Below are 7549 nucleotides of genomic sequence, written 5' to 3'. Positions count from 1 at the left end.
GGGGGACCCGGAAGAGCTCCATGCTGGGGGCAGAGACGTGGATCTGCTGTTACCCTTGTGATCTGGGGAGATCTTGCCTTCCCCGAGACTCATTCTCCTCATATGTAAGAAGGGGCTGGGCCAGGGCTTCGTGGGACCCCTCTTGCACGCAGTTCTGGGTTCTAAGTCCAACTTCCTTTGTCTTGGAGGACCTCAGAGTCTATGTCTTGGCCTTGTCGGTTTTCCCAGCTCACAGCCAAGCAGCACTAGCAGCAGAGCTCACCCCTCAGGAAGCCCACCTGCCCCACAATGGGGGGAAGGCAGGAAGGAGTGGGTTTTAGGAGCAGGCAGTGCAGAAAGTGTGGGCTCAAGCCCCTGTTCTCTCTGGACTTCAGTGGGCTCCCTCTTTCCAGACAGGATGCTCTCAGTACCTGGATGGGCCTCTGGGAGAAGATTGGAGGGACAGAACATACTCTTTTGTTTTTATAGAGGAACCCCCCAGGGCTGGACAGGAGGAAGCCCTGTGCATGGAGGCATGAAACGAGCCCCTGTAAATCCATGTAAATGAGCTGGTGGAGAGAGGGCAGGCCAGGCTCAAGGCTCCTGACCTGTTTTCACTCCACGAGCAAGAAGCACAGCAAGCCGTGGATGGATATGGACCAATAGGGCTGTTTGCCTGGGCCCAGAGGCATGGAGATCCCCATGATATCGGGGCACCAACATCAGCCTCTTGGGGCCAGGCTGGGGGGCAGGAGCCAGGCTTGTTCTTCTGTTAAAGACCAAAAACTAAAGACTGTTAAAGACCTAAGCTCAGCTCTGCTGGGGAAGCTAGAGGGAATGAGAGACTCCTTTATAACTCAAAAGGGCCACTGAAGTTTACCCTGCTGGCCTATGTCCCTTGTAGGAAGGCTGCTGCCTTCTGGTCTCTCTGCTGCCTGATGTCCCTGACCCACCATTTACAGCCCCACGCACCCCTGTTTTCTCTATCCTCACCTCCTTCAGTCCTCTACCCACCTTTGCTCCTGTGAGCCTCTCCCTTGGAATGCCAGGGGTAAGTTGATTCCAGGCAGAGATTTCAGAACGACTTAGAATTCTCCAGAGGGGTCCTGAACCATTCCTTCCACCAGAGCCCCCGATGCCTCAGCCTGCTTGGTCCTGAGCTGCGAGATGGGGAGGGGGCAGATGAAGCCTTAGTGTGAGTTGGGCCCTGGGGTCCTGGATAAGGAAGGCACAGCCCCTGCCCCTGAGACCCTCAACGCCTGGTAGGGGAGGCCGAGGTGGGGCTGGATGGTGATGATCTGAGGAAGGAGGTAGCTAACCCATGGTCGTGGTTGGGAGGTGGTTTGAGTGGACCTTAGGGGACAAGTAGAAGTCCCTAGGGTGGAGAGTCACTGAAGAATGGAAGGGGGAACAGCATTCATGAAGGCCTGGGACTGTATAAGGGCCCAGAATGTCCTGGGCTCGGCTGGAGTAGTGTGAGCTCCAGGAAGGCAGAGAGACCTCTGTGAGTTTGGGTGACAGCTGCGTCTCCAGTGCCTGGAACAGTGCCTGCAACACATTCTTGATGAATCTGCATTCCAGGGTATCTGGAAGTGCAGTTGAATGACTCTCTCAGTGTCAGTTCCTGGGAGCTAAGGCCCTAGAGCTCCACGCTGAAGGTACTAGGGAGCCATTGAAGGATTCTGAACAGGGAAAGGGTGATGATGTCTCTAATGATGGTGAGGATCAGTGGGGCTTGTTGGGGTTCCAGTTCCCACCCCCTCTCCCATCCCCAGCCATTTCCAGCAGCCTCCGCAGCCCAGTTTTAGTCCTTCATTGTCTGGACGGGGCCCTCCCGCTGGGGTTCCAGCCAGGAGGTCTGTGGGCGTGGGCCGGTGGAGTGGGGCTGCTGTGGCTAACTCAGGCTCCGGAAACGCTTTAATGTTGATATTGGTTAACTCTGGGAGGAAGAGTCCTTGGGAAGAAAACAAAAACAAAACCACATTCCCAGGGTTGACAGTGGCCATAGGCCAGCCCACGCAAGAGGAAAGAGCACAGAACCACACCCGGGAAGCACTTGTCCTGCTGGCGGGTTGGTGCCCTTCTGTAGGACAGCACCCAGGCCAGGACTGCAGGCCCAGCACCTGAATAAGGTCCCTGAAGGCCTGGCCTCCCACACGGGCAGTTTAGTTAAGTGGGGCCCCGAGAATGGGCTCAGAGGGCTTAGGTGGAGCAGAACACAGGCTCCGGGTTCGACCTATAACCTTGAACATGTGGGCTAGCACAGCCTGCAATTTTATCCAGCTCATGCCCACTGACTCATGCTCACAGCAGACATTACTAATCAATGGCGGCATTTCTTTCTCCTGAGCTCAGTGACCTCGGAATGACATTCTTTAAGAGCTCCCAGGCCCTTGGGATGCTCACCTGAACTGAGAGGTGTTGTAAGTCTAAAAGACATAATGGGTTTTGAAGATGTAAGAGGGGGAATAAAGTTATTAATGCATTGTGACACTGATGACACTTGGAAGTGAAAACATTTTGGCTATATTGGTTCAAATAAAATTTATTATAAAAGCTAATCTCAGCTGTTTCTCTTAATTTCTACTTAATGTGATTACAAGAAAATTGAAACGTATCTGCATGGCTCAGATATTTCTATTGGACAGCACTGCTGTAGAGTATCTGCTCTGTGAGGACAAGGAACGTTATCTTTTTTTTTTAAAGATTTATTTTATTTTATTTTATTTATTTGAGCGAGCACCAGTGGGGGAGGGGCAGAGGGAGAGGGAGAATGTCAAGCCGACTCTATGCTGAGCACAGAGCCCTACTCGGGTCTTGACCCAGTGACTCTGAGATCAGAGTCAGATGTTTAACCGACTGAGCCACCCAGGCACCCCTCTCTCTTTTTGTTTTTTTTCACAGCTAAATCCCCACCTAGATGACTGTCTGGCACATAGTAGGTGCTCAATAATTGTAGAATGAATGAACGAATAAATCCTTGTCAACCCTGCTCTTCAGGGAATCACTGCCAATTAATCCAATGGCACGCCTTTGCCACCGTGAGCTTACGCAACAGCTCCGGGTGCTAAAATCCCCATTGGTGCTTTCCAATTTTACAGCTAGGATCACCTTCTCTGGACTCTCTCAAAGCCAGAAGTGGCAGCCAGAGGTGGACTTGGGTGATAGCTCTTCCCCACCACTGACTGTCCTCTGAAAGGGAACTTTTGGTTCCTTCTGATAAAGAAGCAGGGCAACAAGCAAATGATATGGAAATCACCTCTTAGAGGTAATTTGCCTCCCTGGGGTGCAGGGGATGCTTCCAGTCTACTTCCTGGCCCCAGCCCTTGGTCTCTAGAGACAAAATAGGAAGCTCTGGAACTCCAGGGGCAACTGGGGCCACTTTCGTCTTTCCCCAGTGAGCAAGGCCTATAGCCTGGAGCATCCTTGTGTCTCTATCCAGCAGGAGCCTAAAAATAGGCTGCCGTTCCAGCCTCCCCCACAGCCGCCCACGCTGAGCCGGGCCCTGCGCCCGCCAGCTCCTCCACAGCCCAGATTGTCTGCAGGCTGCCCCAGCTACTGACCCCCCCACCCGGATCCTCGGCCTCGGTCCCAGCCTGGCCCCTGGGGACCCTGAGCTCAGTGCTCCCACCATTGGGCCTGCTTAGGCTCTGCCTATGGCTCTGCCCTCCCATGCGGACTGGGCCCTGACCCCCCTGGACCTCCAAACCCTTTGTCCTGCCCACTTGCCCCTTCTTGAGGGGACGCATTTTGGCCGGACACAGAGACAAGATGAGCGCGTTCCAGACAGTGGAACCAGCAGGTGCAAAAACAAGAAGTGTGAGAGGCTACACTGTGGGGGAAAGGGTAAGCTGTATGGAAGGACTGGTTGAACAGGTTGGAGTGGTGGGGCCTGGGCACTGGAAGTCTGCTGGCTCCCCTCCCCCCTGCATGGGTCCTATAGCTGTCCCTGTCCCGCTCCAGCCCTCCTGAGAGGGTTGCCCCTCTCAGTTCTGGCAGCCCATGGGTAGCTTCTGGCTCCACTGTGTGTAGAACCCAGGGGGAGCTCCCAGTGCCAGGGCCATCTCCGCATTTGGGCCATGCATATCTATGATTGTGGGAAGGGGCATGCCTTCCAGCTCTGAGCTTCTGGGGGTCCTGCTGGCTGATAAAGCAGCAGGCGGGGAGACTGGACTCCCTACTGAGGCCCAGAGAGAGGTGGTCCCCAAGGCAATCGGGGGTGCCTGCGGGAGCTGGGACCAAAACCAAAAAATCCAAACCTCTGTGCCTTGATGCCCTGCCAGGCCTCAGCCCCTCAATCCGTTGTGTGGTGGGATGATTGCTGCTGGGGACACACCTGCTCTGAGTCGGGGGGGGGGGGCACCCTGAGGATCGTCTTCCTGGTGGCAAGAGTGAGTGAGCAGGTGACGCTGTTGGCCCATGACGGTTTCCCCACTCGCAGCTACAGGAAGTAGAGGCAGCGGAAGTCACTTTTTGCTCTTCTGAAAGGTGACTATCGGGGAAATGCTGAGTTCACAGGGTGGATCTTCCCATAGCCAGTTCCGGGAATCCTATTACCAAAGCCCCTTCTTGCCCCAGCCTCTCCTGACAGGCTGGTCAAGGCCCTCGGAGACAGACTGCCAGGGCAGGCATTACTGTCCCCCCGTAGATGGGAGGATGAGGCTGTGACGAGCGCTTCTTGCCCAGAGCTGCATAGCCCATGACAGCCTCGCCCAGAACCAAAGACTTTTGCCTCTTCTCACCTTTGCATGGCACCTGCCCGCAAGGAAGCAGCGGTGGGTGTGATCTAGACGCTTCTTGGCCAAGGTAAAGGTGTTGGGGATGTTTTGAGACTCTTGAGGTTTTCTTACTCCCACGGCTATGTTCAATTCCCCGCAGATGGGGGCCCTCCTCAGTGCACATCAGCCACCATGAGGTGTCAGTTTTAGGACATCCGTCTCCAGCTCTGGGGAATGTCAGAGGTGGGGATCACTGGGCCAATGTCACTTGCGGAGAGACAGAGAGACTGCCCTGGAGGAGAGCAGGGCAGAGAGGGCACAAAGATGCCATTGGAGTTAATGATACACTGGCCCAGAGGGACCCCAGCCCCAGCCCCATTTATGTCCCTTCCCCTGGGGTTCTGCTGAGATGCCCTCTGGCCCACCTGGGAGCTGGGAACAGAGGGACACTGGAGTATAGGAAGGCCCAGGGTCAGGAGAGTGCAGGGAGGAAGCCTGAACATGTACCCCACCCATGGAGAGCGTCCCTGAGGGAGGTTCATGGTATCCCAGGCCTCGGTTTCCGTCCTTGCAGGACAATGGGTCAGAAGAGGCCCTACCAGGTACGTGGGTTTCCTGGGCGGGTCAGGCCTTTCCTGGAATGCCTAGCCTCCCTGGTCTCCCAGGGTCAAAGTGATCCCATGGGGGGAGGGGAGAGGACATTTGGCAGGCAGGAAGTCCCTGGAGTCATGGAGGCCCTGCTCTATGCTGGAGTCTGGGCCCCGGCGGTCCCCAGGGCCTGTCTCTCTGGGGAGCAGCCCACTTCCTGAGCACCCATTAAGCACAGGCTGTGTGTGGAGGAGACCTGCAAGGGGCAGGTGGAGCCCAGGCTGGACCCTTGGGAAGGGGGGCCCCTGTTCCTGCTGGGGCAGGAGCAAAAGCACCTCCAAGGCCTGGGACTGACCAGGTGGAGCCCAGAGGTCCTTCTGAGAGGTGTGACTTACCTCTACCCTCCCTCTTTGCCGGAGAGAGGCACTGGTCAGTCAGCGCCCTGGCTCAGCTTCAACAAGGAAGGCCACGAGGACAGTGTTCTGGGCAGTTATAGTGGGGGCCCTAGATCATCTCTGATGCATAGGCCTGAGACGATTCTAGAAGTTTTACGAAATTATTCTCATTTTCTCAGCAGCCTTATGAGGTTGATACTGTTATCATTTCCATTTTATTGCTAAAGGTACTGAAGGACAGAGAGGGTAAGTAATTTATTAACACTGCACAGAAAAGCATGCCCTTGGGTTTTGTGCTCAAGGAATGGGTTTCAGGGGCACCCGAGTGGCTCAGCTGTTGATTGTCTGCCTTCGGCTCAGGTCAGGTCATGATCCCAGGGTCCTGGGATCGAGCCCTGCGTCGGGTTCCCTGCTCAGTGGGAAGCCTGCTTCTCCCTCTCCCACTCCCTCTGCTTGTGTTCCCTCTCTCTCTCTCTTTCACTGTCACGCTTTCTCTGTCATATAAATAAATAAAATCTTTTTAAAAAATTTTTAAAAAGATGGTTCTTAAAAAAAAAAAAAAAGGAAGAAATGGGTTTCAGTTGCTTTGCATGTCAGAGGTTGGGATCCACCTCTGGGGATCCAAAGAAAAGCTTTCCAGTTGATCTGACCTCGCTTATACATTCTGTAGCTGCTTATTAAACTCCTCTGCTTTGCTGGGCTTGTGGTTGACACAGGATATACACAGCAGAGATGCAGACACGGGGGTCCCTCTGGTGACATGATAAAGGTCACGCCTGGGGCAGAAGCAGCCCCAGTGGGCCAGGACCTCTCGCATGCCATCCACTTGGACCCAACGCTTGGCCATCAGAGGAAGATGATGGGACCACCTGTTCTAAGAGGCTCAGAGAGGGGCGGGCCACCCGCCAGCAAATCCTCCAAGGGCAGGGCTGGGGGGCTGCTGCAGGTGGGTGGGTTGGCCTTCCCCTTTCGATGGTTCCCACTAGCACCCCCTCAGGAAGCAGCTGCTAAGGGGGCTGAAGGGAGCCCACATCCTGCTCCATCACGGTGAAGTGAACATTGTGGGGTGAGGACCCCATGGGGACCTGAGCTGAGTAACCTTGAGTCAGACTGACTCACTGGAAACCTCTGCCCACTGCTGACTCCAAGCCAGATACCACAGCCAGACCGAAGGAAGAACTTCCAACTGCGGGTCCATATACCGCTGGAACGCAGGCCAGAGGAGAGGCGTTTGTGTGGGGGTTGGCCCGGTCCTCAGGCTCAGTCACCCTCGCCTACCGTGTGAGGCAGACTGCTGCTGCCTGAAGGAGAAGACAGGGCCGGTGTCAGAGAGGAGACTGTAGCCATGCCTCAAATTCCCTCACCTCGGGGGTGATTGTCCTAAAGCCAGAGACACAAGGAAAGGGCTCCATGCCACCACAAGGCCCACTGGGTCTCCCTGGGCCCTGCCCACCTACCCCTCCCAGGCTAGACGTGGGAGCAGGGGTACGGTGAGCAAGTGGGGCCCTCCAAGGGCAAAGAGAGTCTCCCATGGGGTGATGTTTTCAGATACAAACCAGCCAGCCAGACAAGTTGACCTTCCAACTCATCCCTAGGGAGATAATTTGCCTTTATTTTATTGTATATTTAACTGAGATTTTTAAAAAATCACATGTTAAGTATACAATTCCGTGCTTTCCAGTGTATTCACAATGTTACATGACCATCACCACCATCTAATTCCAGAACATTCTATCATCCCCAAAGAAACTCTGTGCCTTTGCAGTCACTCCCCCTTCCCCTCCCCCCACGAAGTTACTTTTCTCTCCAGGGATTTGCCCATCCTGGACATTTCACATCAATGGAGTCATATACGATGTGGCCTCTGAG

Source organism: Mustela nivalis (assembly GCF_964662115.1).
Source record: "Mustela nivalis genome assembly, chromosome: 6".
In the NCBI taxonomy this organism is placed as follows: Eukaryota; Metazoa; Chordata; class Mammalia; order Carnivora; family Mustelidae; genus Mustela; species Mustela nivalis.
The sequence above is the reverse complement of the archived record's forward strand: the minus strand, read 5'-3'. Positions refer to the sequence as shown.